The sequence below is a fragment of the Pleurodeles waltl genome, chromosome 8 (genome assembly GCF_031143425.1).
Source record: "Pleurodeles waltl isolate 20211129_DDA chromosome 8, aPleWal1.hap1.20221129, whole genome shotgun sequence".
NCBI classification, from domain to species: domain Eukaryota; kingdom Metazoa; phylum Chordata; class Amphibia; order Caudata; family Salamandridae; genus Pleurodeles; species Pleurodeles waltl.
This window is the reverse complement of record NC_090447.1, coordinates 1,228,293,112-1,228,311,237: the sequence shown is the minus strand read 5'-3', so window position 1 is coordinate 1,228,311,237 and position 18,126 is coordinate 1,228,293,112.

Sequence of the window (18,126 nt, the reverse complement as noted above, 5' to 3'; positions counted from 1 at the left end):
AATTAAGAAAGTCTTTTAGGCTTTGATGAATGATCTACTTAGAATAAGATATTTCTGGACAAATTGAAAAGAAAAATGTATTTGCCAATTACAAAAGAGTGACATCACCTTTCAGTATGTACCTTAAAAACTTCAAGTTGAAAAGAAATTAAACTAAGAAAATATCTACTGTCATACTGTAAGGAAATGCCTCCTTGGCATGGTTACCCCCTGACTTTTTGTCTTTGCTGATGCTAAGTTTTGATTTGAAAGTGTGCTGAGGCCTGCTAACCAGGCCCCAGCAGCAGTGTTCTTTCCCTAACCTGTACTTTTGTTTCCACAATTGGCACACCCTGACATCCAGGTAAGTCCCTTGTAACTGGTACCCCTGGTACCAAGGGCCCTGATGCCAGGGAAGGTCTCTAAAGGGCTGCAGCATGTCTCATGCCACCCTGGGGACCCCTCACTCAGTACAGACACAGTGCTTACCAGCTTGTGTGTACTAGTGGGGATAAAAAGACTAAGTCGACATGGCACTCCCCTCAGGGTGCCATGCCAACCTCACACTGCCTATGAAGTATAGATAAGTCACCCCTCTAGCAGGCCTTACAGCCCTAAGGCAGGGTGCACTATACCATAGGTGAGGGCATAAGTGCATGAGCACTATGCCCCTACAGTGTCTAAGCAAAACCTTAGACATTGTAAGTGCAGGGTAGCCATAAGAGTATATGGTCTGGGAGTCTGTCATGCACAAACTCCACAGCACCATAATGGCTACACTGAAAACTGTGAAGTTTGGTATCAAACTTCTCAGCAGAATAAATGCGCACTGATGCCAGTGTACACTTTATTGTAACATACACCCCAGAGGGCACCTTAGAGGTGCCCCCTGAAACCTTAACCGACTACCCGTGTAGGCCGACTGGTTTTAGCAGCCTGCCACACACCAGACATGTTGCTGGCCACATGGGGAGAGTGCCTTTGTCACTCTGTGGCTAGTAACAAAGCCTGTACTGGGTGGAGGCGCTTCACACCTCCCCCTGCAGGAACTGTAACACCTGGCGGTGAGCCTCAAAGGCTCACCCCCTTTGTTACAGCACCCCAGGGCACTCCAGCTAGTGGAGTTGCCCGCCCTCTTTCCGGCCACGGCCCCACTTTTGGCGGCAAGGCCAGAGGAGATAATGAGAATAACAATGAGGAGTCACTGGCCAGTCAGGACAGCCCCTAAAGTGTCCTGAGCTGAGGTGACTCTAACTTTTAGAAATCCTCCATCTTGCACATGGAGGATTCTCCCAATAGGATTAGGGATGTGCCCCCCTCCCCTCAGGGAGGAGGCACAAAGAGAGTGTAGCCACCCTCAGGACTAGTAGCCATTGGCTACTAACCCCCCAGACCTAAACACACCCCTAAATTCAGTATTTAGGGGCTCCCCAGAACCTAGGAACTCAGATTCCTGCAACCTAAAAAGAAGAGGACTGCTAAGCTGAAAAACCCTGCAGAGAAGACGGAGACACCAACTGCTTTGGCCCCAGCTCTACCGGCCTGTTTCCCCCCTTCTAAAGACACTGCTCCAGCGACGCTTTCCACAGGGACCAGCGACCTCTGAAGCCTCAGAGGACTGCCCTGCATCTAGAAGGACCAAGAACTCCTGAGGACAGCGGCTCTGTTCACCAAAGACTGCAACTTTGCAACAAAGAAGCAACTTTGAAACAACACATGTTTCCCGCCGGAAGCGTGAGACTTTGCACTCTGCACCAGACACCCCCGGCTCGACTTGGGGAGAACAACCACTTCAGGGAGGACTCCCCGGCGACTACGAGACCGTGAGTAGCCAGAGTTGACCCCCCTGAGCCCCCACAGCGACGCCTGCAGAGGGAATCCCGAGGCTCCCCCTGACCGCGACTGCCTGCTTCAAAGAACGGATGCCTGGTAAAGACTCTGCACCCGCAGCCCCCAGGACCTGAAGGATCCGACCTCCAGTTCAGGAGCGACCCCCAGGTGGCCCTCTCCCTTGCCCAGGTGGTGGCTACCCCGAGGAGCCCCCCCCCCCTTGCCTGCCTGCATCGCTGAAGAGACCCCTTGGTCTCCCATTGCTTTCTATTGAAAACCTGACGCTTGTTTGCACACTGCATCCGGCCACCCCCGTGCCGCTGAGGGTGTATTTTCTGTGTGGACTTGTGTCCCCACCCGGTGCCCTACAAAACCCCCCTGGTCTGCCCTCCGAAGACATGGGTACTTACCTGCTGGCAGACCGGAACCGGGGCACCCCTTTCTCCATTGAAGCCTATGCGTTTTGGGCACCACTTTGACCTCTGCACCTGACCGGCCCTGAGCTGCTGGTGTGGTAACTTTGGGGTTGCTCTGAACCCCCAACGGTGGGCTACCTTGGACCCAAACTTGAACCCCGTAGGTGGTTTACTTACCTGCAAAAACTAACAAACTCTTACTCCCCCCAGGAACTGTTGAAAATTGCAGTGTCTAGTTTTAAAATAGCTATATGTGATTTATGTGAAAACTGTATATGCTATTTTGCTAATTCAAAGTTCCTAAAGTACCTACCTGCAATACCTTTCATTTGAAGTATTACATGTAAATCTTGAACCTGTGGTTCTTAAAATAAACTTTTCTATACAAAAACCTATTGGCCTGGAATTGTCTCTGAGTGTGTGTTCCTCATTTATTGCTTGTGTGTGTACAACAAATGCTTAACACTACTCCTTTGATAAGCCTACTGCTCGACCACACTGCCACAAAATAGAGCATTAGATTTATCTCTTTTTGCCACTATCTTACCTCTAAGGGGAACCCTTGGACTCTGTGCATACTATTCCTTACTTTGAAATAGTGCATACAGAGCCAACTTCCTACACATACCTAGACTGGAAACCACAACCTTCGATGTGATAATCAGAGACCTTAGCCACGAGGCCAGAGGTGAATAATTACTTTGCAGTGCGTCAATGTAACTGTAAAATTCAACCCACAGGTTTTGATGTCAAGAAGACGTAATTGTTCTATCACTAAGAATGTTAGGCATTCAAAACACAAGGAAATAAACAGACATACTGCCATGAGCTACTAGGAATTCAGCATTCAGCCTATTGACTGACGGTCCAAGAGGCTTTACCAGTAGGTCACAAGTGCCTCTATAATGCCATCCTTCAAAACGTAAACAAAACATCCTGACCAAGTATCTTGCTGATATAACGCTTTCAAGCCCCCCTCTCTCTCTCTTACATCCCATTAATGGATGGAACAGAGAAAGAGAGAGTGACAGGACTGGGGGGGGGGGGGAGTCTCTAGGCCCCTGTTGTCCTAGCCATCACCCTGTGTCCTGCTGGAGCCAGCATTGCTCCCCCAAGCAGGGAGCTGTGTTTAATAGCAGTTCCCTGCTTGTGGAAGCAATGTTTTCATCTGTCCTCCATATCTGCGTGCAAAGAAGACAGATGAAAGCTCAGCTTTCTCCAAGTGAGAGCTGTTTGATAGCTCTCACTTGCAGAAAGCAGACTTTGCTTGCCTTTGCATGGTGGGAGCTGACAAAAAAGCAAACTGCTGTGTCCTGGGGGTGGGGGCCCCAGGACATAGCAGGAGACGACTTTGGGGGATGGTGGTCCCCAGGGTCATCTTTGACTTCTCAAGGGGTGCCGCATGTCCTCCCTCCAACTGTGAATTTAACCCTGGGGCAGTCCCAAGGGCTGCAGGGGGCTGAAATTGACCCTCCTTTTTTTCCGTTTTGCCCCAGGGATGTGGTGGTCCCCAGCGCTTTACGGGGTGTGTTTGGCCCTCCTGCATCAAAATAGAAGGAAGCCCCGGGGAAGTGTCAGGCCTCAGGGCTTTGGGGGGCCACGCACCCCCACACATTAAAGGAAAAATAAGCCTTGGGTAGTTGGTTCCTGGGTATACTGAAAAGCCCAGGAGGGACGCTTATTTTCTACTTTGATCCTGGGACTTGGCTCACCTGGGGGCTTTAAAAAAAACAAGCACAGGAACCTGCACTTGTTTTTTAAAACATTTTTTGTCACAAACATCGCCAACTTGCAGCAATTCTTCTTTCAAGAAAATGCCTTTTTTTGCCCTGGCAGGGTGACTCTACCCTGGACCCATTTCCTTTTTTCTTTTTTTTTTGTGGGGGGACGAGGCTGAAGCCACATCCCAAGATGGCTGGAAACACTTTCTGGTCAAAGTGTTGGCAGCCAATCAGAGCTGTGCATTTCTCTCCATGAGCTTGTCATTATTCGTAAATTCATCATGAAGGATCGACAGCCTTAGATATACAAATATGTTTACCCTTGAATATCTCCTAAACCTCTGAACAGATTTACATCAAATAAACGGAAGCTTGATCTGCGTACTGAAAGCTAGCTGTCTGCCAAATTTCTTGTCATTCTGTCCAGCGGTTCGGACTGTAGACATGTCTAAAGGTCCTTTTGGGAATTAACATGGGAAACACAACTTTTTGTATGTATATATATATATATATATATATATATATATATATATGGTGGGCGCTACTTTTTTATTTCTTATTTGTGACAACCCCAACTTAAACCACACAAACATAAGAAATTCAAAAGTTGCAATTTTGTATTAAATTAATACTTTAAGCACAACTTTCAAATTACTATAATTCATAGTTATAACCCACATTTATAGTTGCCTACAACCTTTTAAATTAATATCAGTTGCGCACCTACATACACAGTCTTGATAGCTCATGCAACAATATGTTAACTAAAACTCACTAGCTATATCTTTGGATATTACATATGTTATAGCATATGATATCATTGCATAATTAAAACACTTATTACTTCTGAAATTATATTACTTACCATGACACAGTGCATGGTACACTGGCAAGTTATAGTTAATGAAGTGTGGAAAGTGAAGTGACAAGACTGTGTACGGAGGTGCCCAACCCCCAAGAGGATCATTGATAAAAGACTCAGGGTCTGATTTACAGTTTGGCAGAGGGGTTACTCCATCACAAACATGACAGTAATCTCATCCGTTGTATTACGATCCCATAATGGCCTATGTAGATCGTAATACATCAGACAGGACATCTGCACCATTTGTAATGGAGTAATCCATCTACCGAACTCTAAATCAGGCCCTTAACCTGCAAGGTACCATTGTTGTAATTAATTGCTTCTTTTTGTATGGTCACCCCTAAGATTTTGGACTGGTGCTGCTGGTTTTGCTACTATGAGAGTGCACTGAGGCCTGCTACCCAGACCTCGGTGTCATGACTCTAAAACATCTATATAACATGGGCTTGTACCCAATTGATATAAATTAGCTTACCAATAAATCCCTAGTATATGGTACTCTAGGTACCCAGGGCAAGTAAGTTAGAGGGTCACCCCAGGTATTGCAGCACTAGTTGTACCACACTGGGTGTGACACAGGTAGAGCGAGTTCTCAGTATGTCATTGCAGAATGTAAGAGCAGTTTCCAACTGGTAGCCCAACTTTGCCATTTAAAGCCATGACAAGGATAAAGCTCTAGAAACATGTGTAAGTTACCCTACGGCAGGCTTACCAAGCCCTAAGGGAGGGCACAGTTGTAGGAGGCTGGCCTGGCTTATAATGGGTACCTGATGGGTGGGTACACCTTGTGCCAGATCCAGGTATCCCTTGTTAGTAGATTAGAAGTGTTCTAGCAGCTTAGGCTGATAGAGGTAGCTATAGCAGAGCAGCTTGGGCTGAACTAGGAGACATGCAAAGCTCCTACTATACCACTTATATCATATAGCACTATGGCCCTCATTACAACCTTGGTGGTCCAAGACCGCCAGGGCTGTTTTGGAGGAAGCACCGCCAACAGGCTGGCAGTGCTTCACTGGACATTACGAACGCAGTGGAAGTGCCGCGGTCGCACCGCCAGGGCCAGCGGTTTCCCACCACAATGGCCCCGGCAGTTTTAATCTGCCAGGGATTACGAGTCCGCTACTGCCAGCCTTTTCCTGGCAGTTTTCCTTTTCCTGGCGGTACGGGGAGTCGCAGGGCCCCTGGGGGCCCCTGCACTGCCCATGCCACTGGCATGGGCAGTGCAGGGGCCCCCTGACAGGGCCCCGTGCAGCTTTTCACTGTCTGTTGTGCAGACAGTGAAAAGCGCGACAGGTGCAACTGCACCCGTCACACAGCCGCAACACCGCCAGCTCCATTTGGAGCCGGCTCCTGTGTTGCAGGCGAGCTCCCCGCCGGCCCAGTGGGGATCTCCTAATGGCCGCGGCGGGAGTGCTGCAGCATTTGCGGCCGCCAGGCGGTCCGATCTTGTGAGTGCCTATATCATAAGAAACACAATACTCAGAGTTACTAAAAATAAAGGTACTTTATTTTAGTGACAATGTGCCAAAAATATCTCAGAGGATATATTCCCTTAGGAGGTAAGTAAAATACACAAAATATACACACAAACCAAAATCAGGTAAGTAAACAGTTAGAAAAGTAGTGCAAACACTGTAGAATACAATAGGATGCAATAGGCCTAGGGGTAACACAAAGTGGAATGCGAACTACTTAGGGACCCCTAGGCTAGTGTAGTGTGTAGAGGGTCGCTGGGAGTGTAAGAAAACACTAAGGGTGTCCAAGATACCCCACCCCAAGACCCTGAAATTTAGGAGTAAATTGCTACTACTTCCCCAGAAACACACTACACTTGTGATAGAGGTTTCTGCAAAGACCACAACAGACTGCAAAGCACTGAAGATGGATTCCTGGACCTGAGGACCTGCAAAGGAAGGGGACCAAGTCCAAGGGTCATGAAAGTGTCCATGGGGGCAGGATCCCACTAAACCCCAGATGAAGGTGCAACATGGCTGCCTCTGGATGGAAGAAGTTGAAGATTCTGCAACAACAAAATGTGCTAGGAACTTCTCCTTTGTGCAGAATATGTCACAGGGAGTGCTGGAGGATGCAGAGTTGTTACCTTGGAAAAAGACTGCAAACAAGCCTTGCTAGCTGCAAAGGTTGCAGTTAAAGAAAAAGGGTGCTGCCCGGGCCCAGGAAGGACCAGGAGGTCGCCACTTGGGAGAGGAGACAGAGGGGGCCCTCAGCAACACAGAGAGCCCATGCACAAGAAGGCAGCATCCGTAGACGTACTTGAACATGGGTTCAAGAAAACTGAGCATGGCAGTCATCTCAGCACTACAAAAGAGGGTCCCACGAAGCCAACGGTCAACTCAGCGAGTTGATCAATGCAGGACGGAGTGCTGGGGACCTGGGCTTGTCTGTGCATGAAGGATTCCTTGCAAAAGTGCACAGAAGCCCTAGCAGCTACAGTTCATGTGGTGTACAGGATGACTCTCTGGAGAGGGAAGGAAAGGACTTACCTCCTCCAAATTTGGACAGTTGGACCACTGGACAGTCTGGGTCACTTAGGTCTACCATCTGTGTTCCAGGGGCCCCGCTCGTCATGATGACAGGGGTCCCAGAGTACCGGTGATGCTGAAGTTTGGTTCCTGCTGGAGCAGGGGGAAGATTCCGTCAACCCACGGGAGATTTCTTCTTGGCTTCCAGTGCAGGGTGAAGGCAGACAGCCCTCAGAGCATGCCTCACCACGAAACAGTTGTGAAAGCCGGCAGGATTAGGCGCTACAATGTCGCTGGTAGTCTTCTTGCTACTTTTTTGCCCCATCGGTAGCCACACCTCTGGGTTGGACTCAGGAGTTCTGGACTCTGAGAGAGGGGTTCTGCCATGTTGGGAGTGGACAAAATGGTGCATCTTCGGATAGCCAGATGTCACACTTTCCAGAAAGTGGTCATTAGGAGGAAGAAAATCTGGTAGGACATTGGCTACAGACTGTGTCTATCCTCAGGGCACTTTCTGAGCATAACATGGGCACCCCTGGCTCCCATAACTCAAATCTCGATTGGACTGGAAAAAAGGCCAAATAAGGACTGATCTGCAGCTCCTAGAAATGGGCAAAGAGAGGCTGCAGTGGAATGGACTGCACCTGCTAAACATGGTGGCTAGCAAAGAAGAAGGACTGTGTCTGCTGGGTCCTGCTCATGGAGAAGTCAGTCCTCTCTTGAGCCCAACCAAAGCCAAGAGACTCCAAGAGTCAGTTGACAGACCTCCTCTTGACAGCACGGGACCACAGCAGCTGAGAAGGCCTACTGCGGCAGGTTCATAGAATCTTCACCCCACTGCTAACCACCACTGTGCAGCACCAGGGACCATGACATGATGCTCAAAGTTGCATCTGAGATGTCTGAGCTCAGGAGAGTAGCTGGAGTGCAGTTTGGTCACCCAAAAGCTTAAATATCGTCCAAGGAAGGATTTGACTGTAACTGTGATACCAGGCGACTGGTAGCCTAGTGCATCTACCAGCACCCAGTTCACTTCAACTGTGTGACTGGGACCGCCTCACCCACTTCATGGGCCGAGGTGTAGCTACTGAAAGACCTCAACACATCCACAGCATCCTTTAGCATCCTCAGCATCCTATATCCCTTGCATTAGGGCCACTTCAATAGAAAACCACTGCAAAAGATAAAAGTGCCTGGAATCGACAGAAGTCTGCTTTACCTGCTAGGTAACTGTTTCTGAGGATCTTGCTGGTCCCCCATCTGCCTACCTACTGGAGTTGGTCTCCTAAAGTGACTCTTCTTGGCCGCAATACAACTAGCCCAACTTTTTACTAAAAAAGTTTCTAAGTGTCAAATTTGTTGAATATGTCAATGCTAGTTTGCAGTTGAGTAAAATGCTTTGATTTACTATACCTTGTAAATTGTATATGTCCAGAATCCCAGGATGAATTTATTTCACTGTGGTGTCAAAATAAATTAAAATACACTCTATTTTTCTAAATTAGTTTCTGATTTCTTAAGTGTCTCGTGTATTTCTTCTTCAGTTGTTTTGGTGGTGTTTAAATGCTTTACTCTTATTCCTTTGCATAAGCTTTGCTGCTTAGAGCCACAGCTACCCAAGGTTGAGCTAGAGGGCTTAACAAACAAAACCTACTGGATCAAAACGAAAGCACATAGGAAGAAAGTCATAGGATTTGGGCGCTCACAGTGAGTCCACATAATAACATTAACACTCCAATTTTGGCATGGTGCTCCTGGCAAGAGGATCTTCCAAATTCCTCTAATGTTTCAAGGGAAACTAACAATGAAAAAAACAGCTGTCAGGGCACTCATGAACGTATAATTAGAAGTCAGTGATGTATCAAATATACAGTGTATAATAGCAGTAACACCATGGAGAGTTTTAAGCTCAATTTATTCTTGAAGCAAAAAGTTCATCATAACAATAGAAGGTCGTCCTTGAAGTCAATATTCATGTAGCAAACACAGCCAACACGTGTTTCGTCCTATGAGAACAATACTCTCACAGACTTCATCAGGGCTGAAAATAAATGAGAACAATGACTACAACTATAGTATAAATTCAAAACTGTTCAGAGCAGAACATAAAACCTCTCATACCGTGACATTTGTGAAAACAAAAAGACATGCCATTCGTGACTTAATGTATCAGATAATCTGGTGGAAACTGATCTGTTACCCCCTAACCAGAATAAAAATTACCTAAAAGCAGGATATCCAAATTATCCATACAGTAAAGACACCAAACTGGAAACATACATGTGACATTCCCATGTTTACAGGGTTATCATAATATGAGTGTGCACATCTCCATTTTAGAGAAAATACTAACCAAATAACCCCGGTGATAAAAGAGTGCGGGAGAAACTAAAGATTTAGTGCAAACTATCAAAAGAACTCAAGCCCACGCCAAGATATCAATCAAAAAACCTTAAATAATCAACAGTAAATCTCCAATACACTTCGAGACATACCTTAGCTCAAGTAAGTCTATGTGTGAAACCAGTCTTCTCGAAACAATTGTATAGTCTGCGGAAAACAACCATAAGCAACCTCTGTAATAATCCAAGTCTCATGCAAAGCTCGAAATGAGCATCGTCACCAAATTGTTTACATGCAAGTATGGCCATTGGGCCCAGACTGACCTGAATAAGGTATATATAGTCCCAAATTTAAGTCGTATAATGAGGTATTCTCATAACATTTCCTAAGTGCGAAAAAGAAGAAAAAAAGAAAATATGCTAAATATAAGCATGGTGAGCCTAAACAAACATATTCACGAACGATCCCCAATAATATCCTATAAAGTCACATAGGGCCAGATGTAGCAAAGAAAAAATTTGCGACTCGCATTTTGCGAGTTGATGCGAGTCGCAAAATGCGAGTAGCAAATTGGAATGCAGGAAAAGAAACCGTGCCGAAATAGCGACTCGCACCCGGACTCGCAACGCAGTGTGCGAGTCCGCCGATTGCGAGGTCGCTTTTTGCGAGTGTGCAAAAAACGAACTCGCAATTAGCGAGTAGATGTCGCAAATTGCGATTAACTTGAAAATTGATTACAGGTGCAGCAGAACACTCCAGAAACCACTCCAGAACACTCTGGAAACACTTCCTGGCACATGATGATGACATCACAGCCAGGAAGTTTACTAATACACCTGGGAGGAGGGAGGACCACACCCTTTTATAACTGCCAAACTACACACAGGACAAACAGCAGCTGCCATGGAGGGAACACCAAGGAAGAGGAAGCTGCAATTCTCTGAGAGGGAGCTGGAGGTGCTGACAGACGAATGCTGTCAGCACTATGATGACTTGTTTGGTAAATCAGCCCTCAATGTTCCTGAAGCCACCAAGAAACAGCTGTGGCGGGACATACAGGACAAGATAAATTCCCTGGGGGTGAGCCATAGGACCATAGACGACATAAAGAAAAGGTGGTATGACCTCCGCTCCCGGACCAAGGAGAGGGTGGCTGAAAGGCTCCGGGAGATGAGAGGCACAGGAGGGGGACCATCGTCTGTGCCACCACCCACACCCCTGGAAGAAAGGGTGGAGGAAACCTTGGAGCAGGAGGCAGTGTCTGGATTTGGGGACCTGGACACCTCAGAGCCCACCACATCAACCGGTGAGTACCATGTGATATGCCTGTACCCCTATCAATGCCATACCCCCACCCACCATGTACACAGGGGCATGCACAACCAAGATAGCTCCATTTCAGGGTAGCAAATGCCAGAATGATGCATTATGGGAAATGTAGTCAAGTAGGCAGTTCATAGGCAAATGTTTATTATGAAGTGTGCAATAGTTAGTAGACACTGACAGTCTGTTCCCCATGTCCCACAGGTCTCCAACAAGACACCACCACTACTCCAAGCAGCCAGCCCCATGAGGACACCTCAGGACCCGCCAGCACCCCCCCCTGCACGGTCAACAGCATCCCTGCAGTAGCCACACCTGCTGCAACAATATCACAAGAGGCTGCCCCAGCAACAGGCAGGGATGAGACAGGTGAAAGCACAGGGCAGCCACCGCTGCGCAGGCGTCGCAGGTCCATTACATCAGGGCTGCAGTCTGCATCCGGGCTACTTCCTCCCAGCACCAGTGAGGCACATCTGCTGCGTGGTCAGCGCCTACAAAACAGAATTTTAGGGAGGATTAGTGGTGTGCTGCACCGCTTCGTGCGCAATAACCATGCCAGCATGCAGCACCTGAACTCAAGGATGGACATGATCTGCAATAACACTGGGGACCTTGCCCTTGCCATGAGGGAACTGGCGGGAGGACTACTGGCCCAGGCTGAGGGTGGGCGGCGCAGCGACCGTCAGCTCCTGCACAGACTGGACAGGATGGCAACATCCATCGGCAGGCTCGCCATGAACACCACAGGCCTATGGAGGAGGACAGTTGGGCTGCAGGTGGAAATGGGCCATTTTGCTGGGGATGTGGCTAGGGGCCTGGGACGTCTGACCCACATCATAGACATGATGGAGACACGGAATATGTCGAGGGGCACAGGGGAAACACCCCAGGACAGTGAGGAGGGCTCGACAGTGAGCAGTGTCTCTGTCACTGACAGCAGGGTGCTCAGGAGTAGCAGGCAGAGCACCACGGAAGCACCAGGGGACAGCCAGGCTGGCAGGAGGGGCAGAAGGTCTTAGAGACCACCCTGGACCATAAGAAGTGGCACATGACGTCAATGTGCCACATGCCTGGTTTGCATTTTCATGCCCATGGACATTCAGTACTTGTAAATAGTTTCATTAATGCACTAATAAAACAGTAACAAACTGAGTTTTTGGTCAATAGGTGAGTATGGTTGGAGTTGACACGTACCTTCCAAAATATTGTGTTGCAATGTGTTCCCGTCTCCGTCTGCCTTGATTAGCAATACTCCTATCCCCATGATGGCGATGTGGTTGTTCTTGCTCTTCATTATCAGGATCTGGGTCTGCAGGGGTGAGAGGTAGCCCACGTCGGGTGGCTATGTTGTGGATGATGGCGCATGCGACCACAATTTTGAATGCGGTAATGGGGGTATATTGGAGGGCACCTCCACTGCGGTGGAGGCATCTGAATCTTGCTTTCAGGAGTCCGAAGGTGCGCTCGATGAGGTTCCTGGTCCTCTTATGTGCACTGTTGTATCGCCTCTCTGAATCATTGTTGGGTGTTAAAAACGGAGTCATGATCCAAGGCCTAAGAGCATATGCACTGTCACCTGTTGGGCACAAATAGTACACTGTTAGGAAGTCCTGATTGTCGTGCACAGTGACCTGTGTGTATGTCTGCAAGTGTCTGTAGCTCTACCTAGGAGGTAACCGTCTCCGAATTCCCCACGTTCCAGGCGTTGATGTATCCCACTATGCCTAAACATGTATGAGTCATGGGTACTGCCTGGAAACTTAGCTACAATGTCCATGATGACATAATGGGCGTCACAAACAACCTGAATATTGAGTGAGTGGGTACACTTTCTGTTGCGGAAAAGGTGTTCCAGATGTGCAGGGGGGCATATTTGAATGTGTGTCCCATCTACACACCCTATGACATGGGGAAAGTGGGCAATGCGGTAAAAGTCCAGCTTGGTGCTGTTCATTTCTGCCTCATTCCTTGGTAGGTATATGAAGTGAGACATGTGTGTGACTAAGGCATCTAGGAAGGCCCTGAGGAACCTTGACACTGCACTTTGGGATACCCCACCTGCCACAGCAATGACCCCCTGATAGCTCCCTGAGGCCAAGAGGTGCAGTGAGCATAGCACTTGCACATGCGTAGGGATGGCGCAGCCACGCAGGGTCTGGTGTTCTAGCTGTGGTTTGAGTAAATCTATTAATTCTAGGATGGCTGCGCTGCTAAGGCGGTATTTATCATATATCTCATCCTCAGTTTGCTGAAAAAGAGTCTGCTTTGTTCTATATATCTTCTCCTGTCTGTGGCCCCTCCTCCTCCTCTGCTGGGCTGCGTGGACTCTCCTTCTCACTGCTATCAGGTATATCTCCGCCATCTTGGTGAACCCAGATGCCTTCTGGGTCTCCTTTTATACTTTGGTAATGGTTACCACCTGCTCTGAGTTAGTGGTAAATGGGACGTGCAAAATGGGCTTTTTGCGACTAGTCGCAATTTGCGAGTTGCAATTGCATATGGTTTGCGACTCGCAAATTGCGAGTTGCTATTTGCGGGTCGCAAAATGGGGTCACAACTGATGCGACTCGCAAACGGGTCCCATCGCTTTTTGCAAGTCGGAAATGGGCTTTTTGCATCCCATTTCCGATTTTGCACTGTCGCAAATAGCGAATCGGCCCATTTGCGACTCGCAAAACTTTGCTACATCTGGCCCTAAGTCCTAACCGACCACTCAGGTCACTCACCTATCGTCAGAGTAAGTATCTATATTGCAGGAAAAACAGTCCGCGGTCAATATCATCCTGCGGCGTTTTCAGTATCGAAAAGCCATTATCGAAAGTTGACACGTCCGGGAAGGATTCAAATTTAAAGCATCCTCGCGTTAATGGCATGAAAATGGAAAATGGACTAACCCCATTTATGGGCGCCATCTTGGAACTGTGAAAACACCTGCCCGCGAAGTAAAGTACCGACACCGGTACGGACAACGAGCGCACAACAAGGCCACTTTGATCTTAAACTCCTTCTCACGAAAATACCAACTATCTAACTAGGAAAGTCTTAAATAGGCGTCGCCATAATTCATTGGTGACTGTCGACACGTCCGGGGAGAATTCCGAATTAATTAAAGCATCCTTATGTTAATGGCACGAAAAAGGAAAGAGGACTAACCCAATTTACGGGCGCCATCTTGGAACTGTGTATAACCTGACCACGCAGTAAGGTAACAAAACCGGTATGAACAACGAGCGGACAAGAAGGCCCCCATATTCTTATCCTTCTTATCCCGAAAACAACAATTCTCTAACGGGGACATTTTTAACTAAGCGTCGCCATAATCCAAGGCGAGATAATGACCACAGGGGATAACTCATTCTTCCGGGCTCCATAGTTCTATCCATAGCCGAAAATGTCCGCATGTGACAATAAGTCCAAGCATATATGTATATTGTTGGAATGTCAACCACACAACCCAACAAGGTAGAAATATAAAACACTATCACAAAAGTAAATGAGTAGCTCTCTAATGGAATAAAGAGAGAAAGGATACACCGTGGGTAAATGTGACGTGCCACAATCATATCATGTGTAAACCCTACATTGTCAAGTACAAAAATATATAAATTAAAGCAGGGCAGACATATGAAAAAATATTAATAATCTACCATTACAGTATAAGATAATAATGCTATATTACAATGAATACACACTAATATATATAAATAAATGTTTATGCCTACTAAATATGTAGAATATGTGCAACCCTAAGTTGGGCATCAGTCAATATAATCAACACAATTAACAGTCTACAAAGCATCTTAATGCAGCTGAGACACAATATAATATAGAGGCTAATTTGAGACAGACTAATGATCAATGCAGTCTTAATGAACTTAGTAAGTCAAAATAAGTGGAGAACAAATTGTACAAACAATACATATTTCCATGTTAATTATCCCAATGTTATCATTATTCTCCCAAATAGTATTCCATTTCGAAGTTGGTATTAAGACCATCTTCCACCGCTCTGAGTTTTAGGATCCAGTAGCATTCTTTTCTCCTGAGGGCTAACTCCCTGTTGCCTCCTCTAGGGTCTCTATTTACCTCATCAAAGCCAAAGAATTCAAAGCCAACAGTGTTGTTTTGTTTCGGGCAATGTCGCATATGGTTTACTATAGGGTATCTCTCATCTTCCTGTCTCAGGGCTCTGAAGTGTTCACTCGCCCTAGTTCTGAGTGGTCTAATAGTGCTACCTACATAGTATAGGCCACAATTGCAAATAATCATATAGATAACAAAGTTACTTTCACATGTGATACTACAGTTAATGTTGTATTGCATCCCAGTAGAGCTCGTGAATGTGGAGATACCTGACTTGGCTCATCTACACATTCCACAATGTCCACACTTGAAGAAACCTTTTCCACGGCTAGTGAGCCAGTTAACCTGGTTTGGTTTACTGCGAAAATTGGGGCATAGTTCTACCTCTTCTAAAGGTAAAAACCGGGGTATCCGGGATCACTTTCTTGAGAATAGGATCTGCTGTTAGAATATACCAATGTCTGTTCATACATTTATGCAGTAAAGTAACTGTTTACTGGTCCTTAAGAAGATGGTAATTGTATTGCACATTGAGGCCTCACAACCACTCCATATTTGAACATTGGAATCTTGGGAGCTCTACTGAAGACAATGGAGTGCTCTGGGCTTCTAATGGCAGGTAAAATCCCAGAGTGCGAACATTCCATTGTTTCTCTCACAGCAACAGCTGTGTACAATGGCCTCTCGGAGCCCGAGGGGATGGAGGCCTTTGTTTTATTTATTAGAACATTCTGCCCTCTAGTGGTGGAATGTTCAAATAACCTGATAGCCTGCCGCAGCTGGGCTATACTAACTATTAAAGGCCTCCTCCCCTGCTAAAGCTTGAGCTGGCCTTTAATGGCCGTGTAGCCTCTACGACGGGCTATGAGACTATATTATACACCCCATTTCCACACAATTGTCATCAAGGAAATCTAATCGAAACTTTGATTTGATTTCAGTAAATGTACAGAATGATCTTATTGTAGGAGGCTTGCTCTCTCTGTAGTGTGTAAAGCTAGGCACACTGTGTCAAGTCTAGGCAACCACACGCTGGTTTACAGGGGTAAAAACTAGACCACCTAATGCTCTAATTTTTATGGCAGCCAAATTTGGAGAAGCGCAAAGCATTTGTTGTACTCAAAGTATCAATCTTGTAACTCACACACTCAAAGGAATAACTCGAGACCTATTTATAAAACCACTTCAATTTTATATATACATTTTATGTCAGATCAGCAGAATTGGTTAAGTACTCTTCGAGATATGAAGTTTTTATTAAAAATAGTCTTTCTGTGCGTAATTACGCACCATGGGAATCAATAGAGATTAATCTTTAAAAATACACATAAAATCACCCAGTAGGTTTACCAAGTTCTTCTTTTGCAGGCTGATCGAGGTTGTCAGTGGGCACACTGTGCCAGATGGAGAAATTCAGGCGGCTCCCAGTTCCAGTTGAAGCATCTGGAAAAGGTCTCTGGAGCTGGTGCAGGGCCACTGTGAGGGACCGCTTGGAAAACCACTGCACACGTAAGTTTGAAGGTGAACCCTGGGGATTCCCTTGGAGTGTCAAAGTCGCAAGGGGTGGGGACCCTTAAGGCACTGTTAGTTCTTCGTTGCAGGGCAAGGGATGGCCAGGTGCAGAGCAAACTGGTGAGCCAGGAGCTGTGCGTAAGTATGCCCTTAGTAGCAGGAGGTAGACCGGTTCAAGGGTCAATTGCAGGACATTGGGGGCACTCTGGCAGAAGGTCCAAGCTGCTTCTATAGTCCTTGACTGGGGCTTCCTTCTGGTTCTTTCTCAGTCCCAGGTGGACTGTTTTTCAGTATGTCCGAAGCTAGGTCACCCATATCCTGGGTATTGGTGGCGTCAGCCGCTATAGGGCACAGTCCCACCAAACGTGGCACACATAGCAGAATTTCTTCTCATAGTCATTGGTGTGAAGTTCGGTCTGGTTCTGGAATCCCGTTTCAGAGCTAGTGTCCGGCCAGTGAAGTGGACCTCACTGGGTTGTTGGTTCCTTTTGGATTTAGAGTGGTACCTCCACTCTGGAGGGAGTTCTCTGGCAATTTGCACAGCTTTGAAGTCCTCTAGGGTTTCTTTAGAGTTGTCCAATTGTCCAGCATTTCCTCAGTGGCGATTGTCGGGTACTGTGTGCAGCAGGCAGGATTTGGTGCATTTTCTTTATGCAGCAGGTCCACATCTCTCATGTCTTTGGAATGTCTTGTTGCTGGTCTTCTTCAGTCGGTTGAATCTGAGTTCTTGGACTAGGGATGCCCACTAAATACTGTATTTAGAGGGCATTTTAGGGGGAAGCTGGTAGTGACCAATGGGTCATCTACCTTAGGGAGGCTACACCCACTAAGTGACCACTTCTGGTGGGCAGATGTCATGTCCCTACACCTAATTGGCTATTTTCCATCCATCCAAGATGGAGAAACTGAAATGGAGAGTCCACCTCACATGCATCACCTTCGGGTGGTGCATGCTAGATAGGCCCACTCCTCCTGTCCTAAGATTGAATTTCCTGCTGTTCCTCCTACCTAAAGTGGGGTTTGCAACAAGGTAGCCATCTCCTGCTAGCAGCAGGCCTGGAGGTTGAGTTTCAAAGGAAGTAAGCCCTTTGAAGCTTGCCAACAGAACAGTGTGTATTCCTGAGGGAGAGTGAGTTAGCACCTCCACCCAGGAAGGGCTTTGCTCCATATCCTAGGGGGAAGAAGCCCTCACCTCAGGGGTACAGATTTGGGTCTGGCAGTGACAGGCTGGTCAGGACCAGTCAGCAACCATACCAGGGTAGTTCGGTTTTGCAGGGGGCACCTCTAAAGTGACACCTAGATACATTTTATTATAAATCCAACACTGGTACCAATTTGGATTTATCATTCTGAATTTTGTGATATCAAAAAAAACCAGGGGTCAGAGTGACCATCATGTGTATAGTGAAACTCATGTTGACCAGTGTCCAGCACATGTTTTAAAATGGCTGCTCTGTTGACTCACTATGTCCCAGGTTTGGGAAGGACATGGGGGATATTTCTCATGCAGCTATGCATTCATATCAAATATACTGCACCCTGCCGTAGGGCTGGAAGGCCTGCCAGAGGGG